The 15,083-nt window shown below is 48.8% G+C and overlaps 2 protein-coding genes across 6 annotated transcripts in view; one reads left to right on the top strand and one right to left on the bottom strand.

The window, feature by feature from the left end:
- Window positions 1-14,808, bottom strand: part of RNF220 (ring finger protein 220) — a 347,984-nt gene extending 333,176 nt beyond the window's left edge. Inside the window, exons 1-2 of one of the 4 annotated variants that reach the window (XM_006153783.3) lie at window positions 14,650-14,808; window positions 1,290-1,356 (exon numbers count right to left, since the gene is read on the bottom strand). The gene's annotated coding sequence lies outside the window, so the exon portion shown is untranslated. The remainder of the gene's footprint in view (window positions 1-1,289; window positions 1,357-14,649) is intronic. The other 3 variants (XM_006153787.3, XM_006153788.3, XM_014589875.2) reach the window with 3 other exon arrangements.
- Window positions 14,809-14,976: 168 nt separating this feature from the next.
- The window catches only part of ERI3 (ERI1 exoribonuclease family member 3), a 144,657-nt gene continuing 144,550 nt past the window's right edge, over window positions 14,977-15,083 (top strand). Inside the window, exon 1 of one of the 2 annotated variants that reach the window (XM_006153778.3) lies at window positions 14,977-14,995. The gene's annotated coding sequence lies outside the window, so the exon portion shown is untranslated. The remainder of the gene's footprint in view (window positions 14,996-15,083) is intronic. The other variant, XM_006153777.3, reaches the window with a different exon arrangement.

Below are 15,083 nucleotides of genomic sequence, written 5' to 3'. Positions count from 1 at the left end.
AAGAGACAGCAGAGGCCTCCTCTGATTCACCTCCTTGTCTCGGGGCTCAGTGGCTCCCAGAGTGTGATGAGCTCTCAGAGTTTGACTGGGGCAGGGGGCTGTAAAATTCGACTGGGGACATCACTGGGACAGGACCTTGGTTCTGCCTGCATCCTTGTGCTCGATGTAACCTCTTTTTCCCTGGTTTACCCAAACTGGATGGCAGAGAGCAAGACTGGATTTCTCCCTCAGATGGAAAATGTTGTTCTCCCCTCCCCTCCAGATGAAGTCCCTTCTTTGGTGGCCAACCTGCTGCCTGCCTCCCGCCTGGGATCCCCCCAGCGTTGGTGCTCCCAGCTCTCCCCCATTTAGCAGCATCTGCGGATTTCATTAACTCGCTACTTAACCCCTCTGGCTCAGATCAGCTCTGAAGATGATAAATCAGGCCCAGGGCTCATCCCTACAGCGGCCATCCTTTCCACACCCACCTCTAACAAGGCTCTGGCTATCCCTATTCATCACTGGCTGCCCTCTCCTTCTCCTGCAGTTTCATTGCCTGCACCCCCCACGGCCCCATGCTGATGGTGTCAGTGTTATTAGAGCCCAGCCACTTCGGATTGAATCCTGGAACCAAACTTAGGACAGACCCTAGAGCTGGTGAGCTTCCTGGGCCCAACCACCTCTGTCCCTGGGGGGCTGTGGGCCTTGTCTCTCCTGGGCAGTGGGGTAGTCCAAAGGCAACATCCCGGGGCCACAGGTGACAATGGGCCCTAGCCTGGGAAAGGATGGCGGGCTAAGGGAGCCCAGACCATAAGACCCTTACCAGCCATATGCAGGTTCATTTGTGTATAAGGGGAGCGGGGCTGGGGCAGGATGGAACCTACACTCTCTCCCTTCTTTTCCTCAGGGCCACACTGTGGCTGATATTCTGCTCTTGGGTGGGTCACCAGGCCTCAGTGGAGTGCCAGTGAGGTCAGAGTGGCAGCAGTATGGTTTGCTGGACACCCTAAGCCCTGCCTCAGCCTCTGACGTTCCTTCTGTACACTGCCTTGCCCTCTCCTCCTCTAGCCCCAGATCTCTTCTCTAGACTTCTTTTCCTTCCTTCCCACTCCTCTCTGTTCCCTCTCTCCCATGTCTCCAGGCATAAACTCCTGAAAATGGACCACCCCTTATGTCAGGGGCCTGGAGTTTTGTAGTTCTGAGCAGAGTCCTTCTGCTTTGTGGCTGCCCTCAGCCAGCTCTCCTCTTTAGGCTCCCTTGTCACCTGTCTGTCTTCATTCAGGCTGTCCTTTCATCCCCCCATGGCTCACCTTCATCCCTTTCACAGGAGACAGTATTAGAAAAGGTGGAGTATCTCGTCTGGCTCATGACAAGCTCCTGAAAAACATTAATGAAGCCCAAATTGGAGTCTTTATTCTTGTTCCTTCCCCGCCCCTTCCCAGGTCCTGGATGATCAGCCACTTTCCCAGCTTATAAGCAGGTGACCCCTCCTTTGGCTCCTCCTGGCTCTGGGTGAGGTCAAGGCCATGGAAGTTCATTCAGCCCCCCCAACATGTGCCTTTGTCAGGTGCTATTTCTACGATGTCTTCATTACCTCCTAATTGGCCAAATCTCTTTTCTTTATTTTTCTTGTTAAAGACAGATTTAAAGAACAAGTTCAGTAGCTCAGCCATTTTCAGGCCATCATTAATTTCCCGCCTTCTTATTTATTAATGGGGCAACTTCCTTGCTGGTATTTCTTGTTCCCTGGATATCTCTGTAAAAGCCTGCCTTGCTCATGCAGCCCCTGGGACCGGTGCTAACTCACTCTGACTTTGTGCTGCCCTCAGCTGCTCTGGCATTCCCCCTTACCCTCCCACCCCCACCCTCTGCTCTCACAGCCCTTCCTGGCCAAGGCCCTCTACCCACAGCCTGCAGGGAGAAGAAAGGGAGCACCCCCACTCCACCTCCGAGGCAGAGAGCCTTCCTTCCTGAGCATCTGCCTCCTCTCTCCTTCCACATTGCAGGTCCTGTACTACACAGAACACGGTAGGCCCAGCGCTACACAGAACATGGCAGGCCCTGCACTTCGCAGGGCACGGTGGGCCCTGCGTCACACAGAACACGGTGGGCCCTGTGCCACGCAGAGTGTGGCGGGCCCAGCGCCACGCAGGGTGCCATGGGCCCTGCACCACACAGAACATGGCAGTCCCTGTGCTACGCAGAACATGTCAGGCCCTGCGCCATGCAGAGCGCGGCGGGCCCTGCACCACGCAGAGAGCGGCGGGCCCTGCACCACACAGAACATGTCACGCCCTGCGCTATGCAGAGCATGGCGGACCCTGCACCACACAGAACACAGCCAGGCCCTGTGCTACGCAGAACATGGCGGTCCGTGCGCTACACAGAGCGCGGCGGGCCCTGCACCACGCAGGACACGGCGGGCCCTGTGCTACACAGAACATGGCAGGCCCTGTGATAGGCAGAGCGCGGTGAGTCCTGTGCTACACAGTGTGGCAGGCCCATTTACTCCTCAAGACCTTAAGGTCGGAAAGAGGAACCTGAAGCTCAATGAGCAGCGATGACTTGCTCAGAATGGGAAGAGTCACATGTGAGCCCAGTTTTGCAGGCACCACAGCCTGAGCTGTTTCTCTCCACCAGCCCACCTCAGAGAGCCAGTGCAGAGGAGCTCATGGTTAGGATAAGTTTTTTTTGGAGAGGTTTTTGCTATAGGGCGCGTGCACTTGCCAGAGAGACAGAGAGAGACAGAGAGACAGAAAGCAAGAAATTAGCCCCCGGGGAGGACGGCCACACTGCAATCCCTTCTCGATTCTCCTCTTGAGATCTTGGGCACTCATGCACAGGTACCCGGTGTGAGTTTAAGCCGCCAGTTCCGGAACTCGAACTATGGTCAACTACATGGGAGTCCAGCGACATAGCCATTACACTAATTGCTGGTCCCCTAGGATAAGTCTTTGTAGAGAGGGAGAAACTCGGACCAGTGAGAAGGCAGCAGCCAGCGGGAATCAGAAGTCAGTGATCTGAGCAGTAGGGGAACTGTGGTCAGCTAATGGTGCAGGGTGACCAGTCTCTCCTTTCTGTACCTTTACCTTGTATGTTCCACATTCTTGTCCTCTCATGCCATCAGTTAAAGGACTCATGTTCTAATGGTGACATTTCTTTTTTTAATTTTTATTTATTTATTTATTTTTTGGAGAGGTTTTCGCTCCAGGGCATGTGTGCTCGCCAGACAGACAGAAAGAGACATAGAGACAGAAAGCGAGAAATCGCCCCCCAGGAGGGATGGTCACGCCACAATCCCTTCTCCTCCATTCTCCTCTTGGGATCTTGGGCACGCACACACACGCGCCCGGTGTGAGTTTTAAGCCACCGGGTCCGGGACGCGAACTGCGGTCGACTACGTGGGAGTCCAGCGACATAGCCATTATGCTAACTGCTGGTTCCCACGACATTTCTGATATTTGGGAGCAGTTATATGGATGCCCTTCTTTCCATGGCTCAGAAGGGTGAGCCCACATGTGGCTCCCTTTGAGGCCTTCTGAATGGGTTTTTGCTCATTGCTTTCTGAATCTGGTTCTCTAGAAGCCTCAGCCAGCTCTCCAAATGCTGCCCAGGCGTGGCTGAGATGAGATGAGAGCTGGCAAGTGCTGGGCTTCCTGAGCAGATGGCTACTGTGTCTGAGCCCCTGATGATTCCACTGACAGCTCCTAAACCTTCTCTAATATTGTGCTATGGTCTTGTTGGATTCCTCCTTGGCGCTTTCCATAATCAGAAATATTTTTATATCCCCTAGGCTTTGAGCACAGACCCCAGGTGGGGCCCTACTATGCATAGAGCCTGGTGGCTAAGGCTGTAGCTACCTCAACATTGCCAAAGAGTGGCAGCTAGCGATTCCATCAGGGTGGCAGTCTAACACAAAGACAGCCTCAAGGCCCACCTGGCCGCTGCTGCCAAATGCCAAGTCATTGCTCTTTGCATTGGAAATTAAAGCTCTGGGTGGGTCCTTAGAAGGGTCAAGGGAAGACAGAAAAGAGGAGCTCAGGGCAGAATCATTCTGCCTGATCTGGAACCACAGTTGCCCCCCAGAAGCAGCAGCAGCAGCAGCAGCAGCAGCAGTGCCAAGGAGTCCCCTGGGGCCAAGCCCTGGGAGCCGTGTTTTTACACTAAAAGACCTTGTTTCTTGTCTCGTCCTGGTCATAACCCTGCTTAATAGAGACATTAAGATGAATGATTGAAGCTGCCTCTCACTGCAGCCGGAAGGAGCGGCAGCCTAGGTGACCCTGGACAGAGGGGACACAGTGGGGATGAGGTTGAGGTGGGAGGGGATCTGCAGAGCATTCCCCTCCAACACTGAGGCTTGGTTTTCATCGACTGAAACCTCCTGCCCCATAAGTGGTCCCCAAAGACTGCCTCATCCCGCAGGGTTTCTCTGTATTCTAATCTCTAGGTACATTCTGCCTCCCCAGCATCAGAGAGGAGATGGTGCAAGCAGGGAAGGTCATAGATGTCTAAGGGACCACAGTAGCTTTTACTTGTACAGGTTTTCAGAGGGTGTTGATAAGCTTCCACACACACGCTTTTCATATTTATAACAAGTAATGGTTTGGGGTGCTTCCTGCGTGTTTCAAAGGCTGTGCTTTACATGCATTGTTACCTCTGACCCTCACAACAGCCTCGTGATACAAGCCAAATCATCATCCCCAATTTACAGATGAGAACTAGAACCAGAGAAGGTAAGCCATTTGGCCAAGGTCACTCAGCTACTAAGTGGTGGCATTGAGCTTTGAACCCAGACAGTCCGATTTCAGAGCTGTACTTGTACTACTGTCATCTTCTGCTGCCTCCAGGCTTACAAATGGACCTAGCCTGGACTTGGGAGGAGGGAAGGTTTTGTATCAGACTGGGATTTGATTTAGAGGTCAGAGACAATAGTTAGGGATAAACAGGCTCATCTCTGGATGGGGCTGCAGGCTCGGCAGGGCCCCAGGGAGCCCCGCTGAGACAGACCTCATTTAGCATGTTTATGACAGGTCTGGCAGAGGGCAGCTCTGAGAAAGCTGCCCCTTCCTAAGTGACACCAAACACTTCTGGGTAGAAAAATGTCTTGCTTTTTGTCTTCTCCTGGCACACCTACCCCTTACCTGGTACTTGAAATATTCAATAAACAGCTTTTAAGATATAAATGCTAAATAAAAGTGAAGAGCCACAACAGCTTTGATCCATGCTCAGCAGAAAGAAAAATGTTCTGCATCTGTTGACGTGAGCAGGCACATGTGGGGAAGGTGGGAAGGCAGGGAAGGTGAGTCAGAGACATAGCGCTACCTAAAACCTTGCTACTCTGGCCAGTCGGTGGCATGGTAGTTAAGGCAGCTAGATCCCACATGGCTGGCTGCGTATCTGAGTCTCTGACCCAGCAGCCTGAGAAATGTGTGGACATGTGTGTACACCCAAAAAATCTCAAGAGGAGAATGGAAGAGAAAGGACTGTGGCATAGTTGTCCTCTTTGGTGGGGCGAGGGGGCGGTGGCGTTGCTTTCTCTCTTCCTCTGTCTCTCTCTGGTGAGGGCACTGCCCTATAGTAAAATAATACATGACAAGTACAATCTTGCTACTCAAAGTATGGGCTAAGGAGCAATGCTGGCAGCCTGTGAGGAATATAGAATCTGAGGCTTGGCCTCGGCACTGGTTAAGAGCTGTGCACTCGGAGTCGGATCCCACATGTGCTACCTTGGCCCAAATCCTGGGCCTGACAGCTTTTTGTGTGTGCCTGCCATAAATCCTGACAGAATGGAGAAATGGAGAAAAAGGACTGTAGTGTGACCATGTCCCATTGGATGATTTCTCTCTCTCACTCTCTCTGGGGAGAGTTTGTGCCCTTGACAAAAAAAAAATTTTTTTTTTTTGAGAGATTTTTTGCTATAGGGCGCATGTGCTCACTGGAGAGACAAAGAGAGAGAAAGTGAGAATTCAGTCGCCGGGGAGGATGGGCATGCTACAATCCCTTCTCTTCCATTTTTCCTCTCAGGGTTTGGGGCATGCACACACATGCACCCAGAGTGAATTTTAAGCTGCTGAGTCCAGGACTCAAACAATGGTCAGCCATGTGGGAGTCCAGTGACGTAACTGTTATGACATCTGCTGGTCCCTCCCCTGGCAATTTTTTAAAAATGCAGAGTCTGAGGGCCAGGAGGTGCTGCAGTGGTTAAGGTGCTGGATTCCCACATGGCCACCCAAGGTTTGAGTCTCAGATCCGGTGGCTTGGAAAATCATGCCAGGTGTGTGTGTGTGTGAGTGTGTGTGTGTGTGTGTGTGCACGTCTTGGATCTGGAGAGGAGAATAGAGAAGAAGGGAATTTGGTGTGATCATCTCTCTGGGTTGTGATTTCTCACTTTCCCTTTTTTTCTCTCTCTCTACATTGAGCACATGTACCCTGTGGCAAAAATCTGAGGGGGGTGGGGAAGCAGAGTCTGAGGCCTTTTGTAGACCCATATAATCATAATTTGCATTTTAACAAGATTTCCAGATGATGGGAATGTACATTTAAAAAAAATAAAAATAATTTATTTATTTGTCCATTTATTTGTTGTGATTTTCAAGCCACCATATCTGGGACTTGAACCATAGTCAGTCATGTGGGAATCCAGTGGTTTAACTGCCACGCCACCTGCTGGCCCCTAGAATGCACATTAAAATAGCCCTCTCTAACACAGAACCAACCTAGTCGCTATTCTGCTTTAAATTTCTGAGTGACTCTGTTACCCTCAAGGTTAAGTTCAAACATGGTAAAAAGGTTTATAAGATTATGCATGATCTAACTGTTGCCCACGTTTTCAAATTTTTCTTTTACCACTCCCTTCGCCACACTTTCAGCTTCAATCATATTGTATCTTCCCATCCCCATCTGGGGATTTGCCTAGTGCCTTTGCTCATATCATTCTCTTTGCCTGCAAAGCCCTCCCTCTTCTTGGTCTGGGAAATTCATACTCAACCTTTACGATTTGACTTAAATGTCACCTGTTATGGAAAGCTTTTCCAGGCTGTAAGACACATCTCATCTTCAAACTCTCACTGCAAGTGGACTTATAAAGTTGTCTTTATCACTCTGAGTGACAATGATTTCTTTGCCAATATGTCTCTCTCATTAGAGTGTAGGTTCTGTGAGGACAGGGACTGTGTCATGTGCTTTCATGGTGCCCAGCACCAAACTGATATTCAAAGCACATAGAGAAGGATGGACTCAAGCTCTCAGTTACTGTCAGGGAAAGGGAGTGCTGGGATTGCTGCAGGAAATGTTCTGAAGGCTTCACATGGCCTTTCAAATGCCCTCTAGCACTTCTGGTCCTGGGGGCTGTGGCCAGGTATTGCCTAGAGATTAAGATTGCTGAGCAAGTTAGCGTAATGGCTATGTCGCTGGACTCCCATGTAGTCGACCGCGGTTCGCGTCCCGGACCTGGTGGTTTAAAACTCACGCCGGGCGCATGTGCGTGCGTGCCCAAGATCCCGAGAGGAGAATGGAGGAGAAGGGATTGCGGCATGACCATGCCCCCTGGGGGGTGATTTCTCGCTTTCTGTCTCTCTCTGTCTGTCTGGCGGGCGCACGCGCCCTATAGCAAAAATCTCTAAAAAAAAAAAAAAGATTGCTGAGCAAACCCCTGTCTTATGGATTAGTGAGCTGTGCAGGGCAGGACATGCAGAGAAGACTTGGGGACTCAGAAGGGCAGGGAACAGCCACCTGAAGAATCGGCACATGCTTCATGGAGCAGGACACATTTCTCCAGGATTTTAAGAGGTGGTGATGGGAATGGAAAAGCAGTCTCAGTTGAGAAAACAACACCAGCAAAGGCTTAGAGGCAGAAAAGTACAGAGCACCTTGGTAAGTAGTAATTAGTCTCTTGAGGAGGAGTTAAAAGAACTACTAGAGGGGCCCAGCAAGTGGCATGGTGGTTAAAGGCGCTGGACTCCCATATGGCCGACCATGGTTCAAGTCTTGGACCTGGTGGCTTGCTTTCTCACTTCCTCTCTCTCTGTCTCTGTCTCTCTCTGATCAAACTGGAAAATAATAATGATAATAATAAATAAAGTTAGATAAAGTAATTCTTTAAAAAAAGAAAAAGAACTACTAGAAAATAGGTCTGGAAAGCAGATTAGAGCTCAAGTGTAAAGGACTCAAATGTCAAATCAGAACCAGGAAGAAGATAAGAAACCACAAAGGGACCAGTGTAAAGATGAAGCTCTACTGATCTGGCAAGGCAGAAGAAGGTAACAGGCCGTAAAAGGACCTTATTCACTAAATCTTGGGAGAAAAAGTACAGAAATGAGGTTTAGAGTTGATATCTGGCAACAGCCAGTTTGGGGAGTTAGGCAACATACCTTGACCTAAAATATCTATTTGAATCCACTGATTTAGGAGGGGTTGAAAAGCCTCTCAGAGAGAAATAAATAAACTTGAACTAAGTCCATTGCTGGATCAGGTATACACCAGCATAATAGAGTAGGAATGTGTGGGCAAACCAAGAACAGAGGAGGAAGAATCTGGCAGAGTGAGCCAGTTTCCACAGCAGAACTAAGGAATTGAAGAGGGTATCATGCCTCTGGTTCAGCATGATGTCTCTTAAATAAGTTCACCCCATCTTGGCTATTCTGGTGGTAGTAGTTACACACAACAACAAGAAAAGGGGCTGTCTGGATAAGTGAAAAGAGCTGTCACAGAAACACATAAGAGCAAAAACAACACTGCTCTGGGCTCCACGTCCCCCTAACTGAATATAACATGGGCAAAGTCATCTTTTTACTTGCAGGAGAGCTGTCATTTACTTTGCAGGAGAGCTGCCATGTTACCATAAGAATTGAGCTCATCAAGTGGGATTATTCAAGGTCAGCATTCCTGGCACACTTAAGTGATAGAAGACAGTGGAGCACAGTAGCCTGCATTGACAGGTACAGCTGTGGCTGTTGGGAGGAACATTGGGAACTGGTATTTCTTTTTTTTATTTTTTTAATAATTAATTTATTATTATTATTATCAAATTTGCTATAGGGCATATGTACTTACAAAAGAGAGAGAAAGAGAAAGAGAGAGAGAGAAAGTGAGAAAACAAGTTGCCAAGTCCAGGACTTGAATTGCAGGTTGGCCAAGTGGGAGTCCAGCGCCCTAACCACTAGGCAACCTGCCAGCCCTGGGAACTGGTATTTCTAAAGAGGCAGATGGGACCCTATAAATAGCAGAACTGGCGAAGTGATGTTAATGCAAACTAATCCATATTGCATGCTGGAAGTGGCAATGGGATGCGGCATAAAGGATAGGGTTAAGGACATCTGCATTGCTATGGAGAAGCTACAAAGCATCCAAAGGAATCTGACTTTGAGAAAATATAGAGCCAGTAGGGGATAGTAGTTTACGAGTGGGTTGGATAGAGGGAGCCTAGCCTAGAGCAGAGAAGTCAGTATCACTCTAAAGGAGCCGGGTGAGTGCAGGTCTCTGATCCATGATGGGAAAGTCCCCATAGGAAACAGGAGTAGGTGAAACTTGAAACTGAGAAGGAAACAGGCAAAATTTAGAAAGTGCTGGTGGCTGATGACTGACCTCAAGAGAAAACTGAGGAAGGAAACTTTCCATCTTCTGTACCATGTGATGTTGGGTAGGCACTGTGATAGGTGCTTTCTTCACTATATTGGTGATGTAGGTATTAGCTTTATTCTATAGTCAAGGAAACAGGCCCAGTGAAAGTGACTTACTATTTATTTAGCAAATATATAACTTGGAATATAAAGATAATCAAGATAGTCTTTTTCCTTGAGGATATCAGAATATGGTAGAAGAAAGACACAGAAGCAGATGATTTTAGTAGGGCGTGCTGTTTAGACAAGAGTAGTTGTTGGACTTGCCCTGTGGCCTAGTGGTTAAGGGACCTGGATTCCACATGGCTGACCACATAATTCAAGTCCCAGTCCTGGTGGCTTGGAAAACACACCAGATGAGCAAGCATGCATGCCCCAAATCCCAGCATACTGGAGAAATGGAGAAGAGATTATAGCATGACCATACCGCATTGGAGAGTGCTCTCTCCCTATCTGTCTGTCTCTCTCTCGTGAACTCATGCACCCTCTGGCAATGAAAGAGAGAGACAGAGACAGAGACAGAGACAGAGAGAGGCAAGCCCATAAGTGAAGTGAAACCAACTGCAAAGAAGATCTCCAAATCACAGAGTCAGAAAGTGTTAAAGCCATGATTCAAAATCTGGTCTATGTGAGTCCAAACCTTAGCACCTTTCACCTTTCTATTGGCACAGCTGCAGTTGTCAGGGCACTTGGCCACAGACTGCCTTTGCTTCTGTCAGGGAACTTCTTTAAGAACAAGGAGAGGATGCTGGGAACTGGGATGAGACATGTATAGGTAACCCAGTAGCAGTTCAGAACCAGAAGAGATGGTGGTGCCTTTAAGGTTACCAGGCCAGGGAGTGCTTCTTTGGGACAGGCCTAATATCAGATCTTACATCGCTATAGCGATGGGGGCTACTGGGATAGTAAAGGAAGGAAACCGAGCCCCGAGCTGATCCTTAGAGACTGATTAGGGACAGAGTGGAGGATCTCAAAAATCAAGCTGAAATTGAGAGAAGTCAAGCTGGAGTGGCAGTGGGATGTGACAACATAATCACACAATTCTTGGTTTGGGAGGAGAACTTGCCCACTTCCTAGGATCATGATGTCCTTTGTGTTTCTGTTGAGTTCAGTAAATCTCAACAGGATTGTCGAGTCACTCCTTTGCTTTCTCGCTTCGCTTTCTCCCCTCACAGAACACTGGATCCGGAAGAAGCCTGAGGCCCCGCTCTGTTGTAAGGATCCTTTGCCTCTGACTGGTGGCTATATGGCCCAAGCAAACTGTACAGTTGGGACAGGGAGATGGGATTCATGACACTTGTGAGCCATACCTCGGGGACAAGTGAATATCACAACTCTTTTTTGGGTCAGTGGGCAAGGCAGTGGGAAGTCAGAGCCTCTGAGGTGGGAAGGTTAGGACTTGAGAGGGGCCACAGAACAGGCAGAGAGTAGAGCGGCTTGGGAAAGAAAGCCTCCCTGGGCAGGTGGCTCCATTTGATTTCCGATTTAAAGGGGAGGCTTAGATAGCCAAGAAGAAAAAGGCTAATAAGAAAAATATTAAACTGTGGTGTGTGTGTCCCCGGGGACTTCCCGTTGCCATGACTGACCTCCCGGAGAGCGCCATTCGTTCCCGAGCATGGCAGCTTTATAGGCACTTGTAGGCCTGCAAAGAACACCAATTTGCTGCTGCAGTTTGTTTTGATAACTGAAACTTTCAATAAATCTATATTAAAATCAAAGGGAAAATTAACTAGGCCCCAGTGAGGGGCACGGAGATAAGGGAGCACATTACCACCCTGGCCTCAGCCACCCCACATCCGTCTCTTAGTTCAGATTCAGGTCACCAGGGAGATGAACGGCTCAGGCTCCAGGGGAACGGCCCCAGGGAAATTGGGGAGAAGGCACGGCCAGGTCCAGCCTCCATGGGGGGGGGACCGGTGGGTAGGGGTGGATAGGTGGGGAGGAGGGGTGGCCATGGTCATGGGGGAAGGAGTTGGAGAGAGGCGTGGGGAAGAATGAGAATAATAGGAATAACAGCCACTGTTTACTGAACTCCACATTAGAGACTGCTAAGCCCTCTGTATTTATAACAAGTAGGGATGGTACTATCTCCACTCGAGAGATGCCGAAACTGAACCTCAGGGAGGGTTGTGACTTGTGTAAGGTCACAGATGGAGCCAGGACTCTTAACAGGCTCTCTCTGAGCCACACCCCTGCAACTCCACTGCACTGCCTTATGTAGCTTACAGGGGCTATGATGGCAGCACTTTTTTCAGATCCCAAATAAAATAGGCTCAGAACCAACCTGGGTTCTGTCTGTCCTTGAGTGGGTCCTATAGTCTCTGTCCTTTGATTGCTGGTTAAGGTCCCACATTGATGGCTACCTTGCCGTTTTAACTGATGGTTTGACGATACAGCAGAAAAACCAATTTGGTCCTGTCTTTGTCCTGCTTATAGCTCAGCCACTTGGTCTAGCAGCCAGGAGGCTGCCCAGGCTGTATCTGTGTCTGTGTACTAGACTCACTTCATCTGCCTCCCTAAATTCATTGCCCTAGCTATACCAAGACTCTGGCCCTCGGCTCCTGGCTTACTGGACAGTCCAGTTGACAAGACTGTCACCTCATTTGCTAACACAGTTGGTTATCTTAGCCTCCCCTAGGACAAGGATGAGGTTTTGAGATGACTTCTAAGGTGCCATTGTGGTAGAATTGCAGAGGGCTCCATTGGACCTAACCTAGGGCTTTGATCCCTTTTACCATTTCTAGTCTTTGGTGAGCCATTATGCATCAGAGTGTGGAATCCAGTGCCCTCTGTGGCTATGGGAGTGATGCTCTTTCTTCCTCCCTGGGATGTGATAGTTTTACACAGCTAGTCTAAAATAAATCCTGTGTGACAGAGCAGCTAGTTGTGTTTTCTTTGAAGCTCTGGCCAATTTGGTAATACACTACCCAATTAAGTCTAAACTTATAAGCTTTGCCTTAGGCTCTGTTTTCTAGGGAACCAGAGAGCACACAACAGAGCCAAGGCTTGAGGGTGCCAAATGCTGGGTTAGGCAGCAGTGCAAGGCACCCAGCACAGATGGTCTCTGACTTACCAGGGTTCAACTTACAAATTTTCAACTTTACGATGGTGCAAAAGCAATATGCATTCAGTAGAAACTACACTTCAAATTTTGAAATTTTGATCTTTTCCCAGGCTAGTGATATGTGGTACAATGTTTTCCTGTAATGCCAGGCAGCTGTACTCTATCATAAGAGAAGACAATTGATACTCTACAGTGTACCATGTTGCCAATATTTTGTAGTTTTTCATCCCATCATGTCTACGAAATGGCTATTTTCAACTTATGTTATTATCAACTTACAATGAATTTATCAGGATCCTATGGTAAGTCAAGGAACATAAATATATACAGAGCTCTTAAACTGTTCTAGTATTTGAATGCATGTGTCTGGATTTTTATCCGAAAAGAGCTTAAGTCTGGTGAGGTCCTAGAAGCTGTACAGTTGAGCCCTAGAGCACCAAGGACGAAAGAACATATCCTGGGGGAAGTCAAGGGAAGCATGGAAAGCTGCATGGAGTAAGTGAGGACTGAGCCTTAAAGATCTCCAATCCAGATTGGTAGATTTCCTTCATTCTCACAGCCAAAAAGGTTGGCTATGCCCTATTCTTAGGTTGGGACTCAGGGCATAACAAAGCTAATGGGAAAGATAATCTCATGGCCTCTGATTTGTCTTTTTTCTTTCTTTTCTTTTTTTCTTTTTTTTAATTTGCTACAGAGTATGTGTGCTTACCAGAGAGCGACAGAGAGAGAGAAAGACAGCACTCCCCAGGGTGCTTTGTCATAATCCCTTTCTCCTCTTGGGATTTTGGGCACACATGCTTATACACGGGCACATGCTTATGCATATAAACATGCACCTGGTGTGTTTTTTAAGCCTCCAGGTCCCAAACACGACCCACTCAGTCAGTTGTGTGGGATCCAGTCACCTTAATCACCAGACCACCGGACTGGCCCTGTCTTCTTACTTCTGTATTTACTTATTTACTGTCTATCCTCCCCCTCCCTCCCATCTTCTCTCCAATATAAAAGTTCCTTGAGGATACAGGTTTTATTCTTCTTATTTACCCCTGAATCCTCAGCAACAACTCCCTGACATTTGGCAGAGGCACTATAAATAATACTGACTGATGGACCAATTGGAGTTATTGTCTAAGTAATAGCAGGAAGAGGGACACTCAGCTCCAGCTCCAAAAACTAGGGGATAGGCAGATGTGCCACCATTGTCCAACTTTGGGGTGAGTGACAGCTGTTCTTGCAGCTGTTTATTTCCTCATTTGTTCGCAAACATTGCATGACTGCTTTAGGCCTGCCATGGCATTGGCTATTACTGATACGGCAAGAACGATATAGAAATCATACCTACCCTAAAGGATCTTAGAGTCCTGGGGGAGAGATAACAAGGATATAGATAGTTAGAAGAAAATGTGGTCAATGCCCCAGGTGCACAGTAGAACCCCCTACCTCATTATGTGGATGGAATTAAGGGAGGCGTTCTCTGATAGAGATTACCAGACATTCCCAGCTCAGGGAGCAACGTTATGTTAAGGTAAAATCTAGATTTGAAAGGGCCCTGACCTGAAGTGAAGATAATCCTGATAGCAGGGAAACGATGGGTCTGACTGATTGGGAGGCTGTGGAAACCATCACAGGCTTGGTCAAGCCTGGGACTTTCCAGCTCATAACCAGGACTTCCCGAGAGGCATCACCAAGATGAAGAAGCACGTCTCTGGCTTTGGCTGACTGGAAAGACTGAGAAAACTCTCCGCAGCTGAGGCCGGAGTCCTTTGAACCCTAAAATTCCTTGAAGCGGACCTGAAAAGTCAGTTTTCTCTTCCTTCGAAAGCCCTTTTGGAAATCTAAGCCTTTTCTTCTTTCCTAGCCCCTGCCCCCTCCTCTCAGGTCTCCCTCAGGCCCACATCAGAGAAATGATATTACTTGTTGAGTGAAAAGATCATGAGAAAGTGTCATCTAATTATTATAGAACATGTCACTTTATGACTCTACACTCACCTGTGGGTATACTGGAAAGTGGGAAAACGGAGGAGGGGACCCAGAAGGCTCCAGGTCTTAGAAAGTTTTCGTTCTTTAAAAAATCTCTCACAGCTCGGCTCTTTCACCGCCCCCCCGCCCTTCTCTGAGTACGTGCGCCCTCAAAACTACAAGTCCCACAAGGCTAGCCGCCGGGAGGCACCATCTTGACACACCTTAGCGCGCATGTCGGCGGGAGAGCGAGCATTTGGGGAGAAGAAGCCCCGCCCCGCTGCAGCCCATTGGTCAAAGGGGCCTGCGGCGGGCTCAGCGGTTGGCCACAGCGCCCGCCCGTCCGCCGCGTCGGTCGGGGTCAGAGTGCGCGGAGGTGAGTCGGTGTGTTGTGGACTCGTGGTGCTGGCTGCCGCTGTTGAGGCGGCCGGGAACGGGCGGTGGGGAGCGGGCGCAGCTGGCCT

Source organism: Tupaia chinensis, unplaced genomic scaffold (assembly GCF_000334495.1).
Source record: "Tupaia chinensis unplaced genomic scaffold, TupChi_1.0 Scaffold000387_1, whole genome shotgun sequence".
Classification (NCBI taxonomy): domain Eukaryota; kingdom Metazoa; phylum Chordata; class Mammalia; order Scandentia; family Tupaiidae; genus Tupaia; species Tupaia belangeri.
This window is presented reverse-complemented; position numbering and strand designations above follow the sequence as displayed.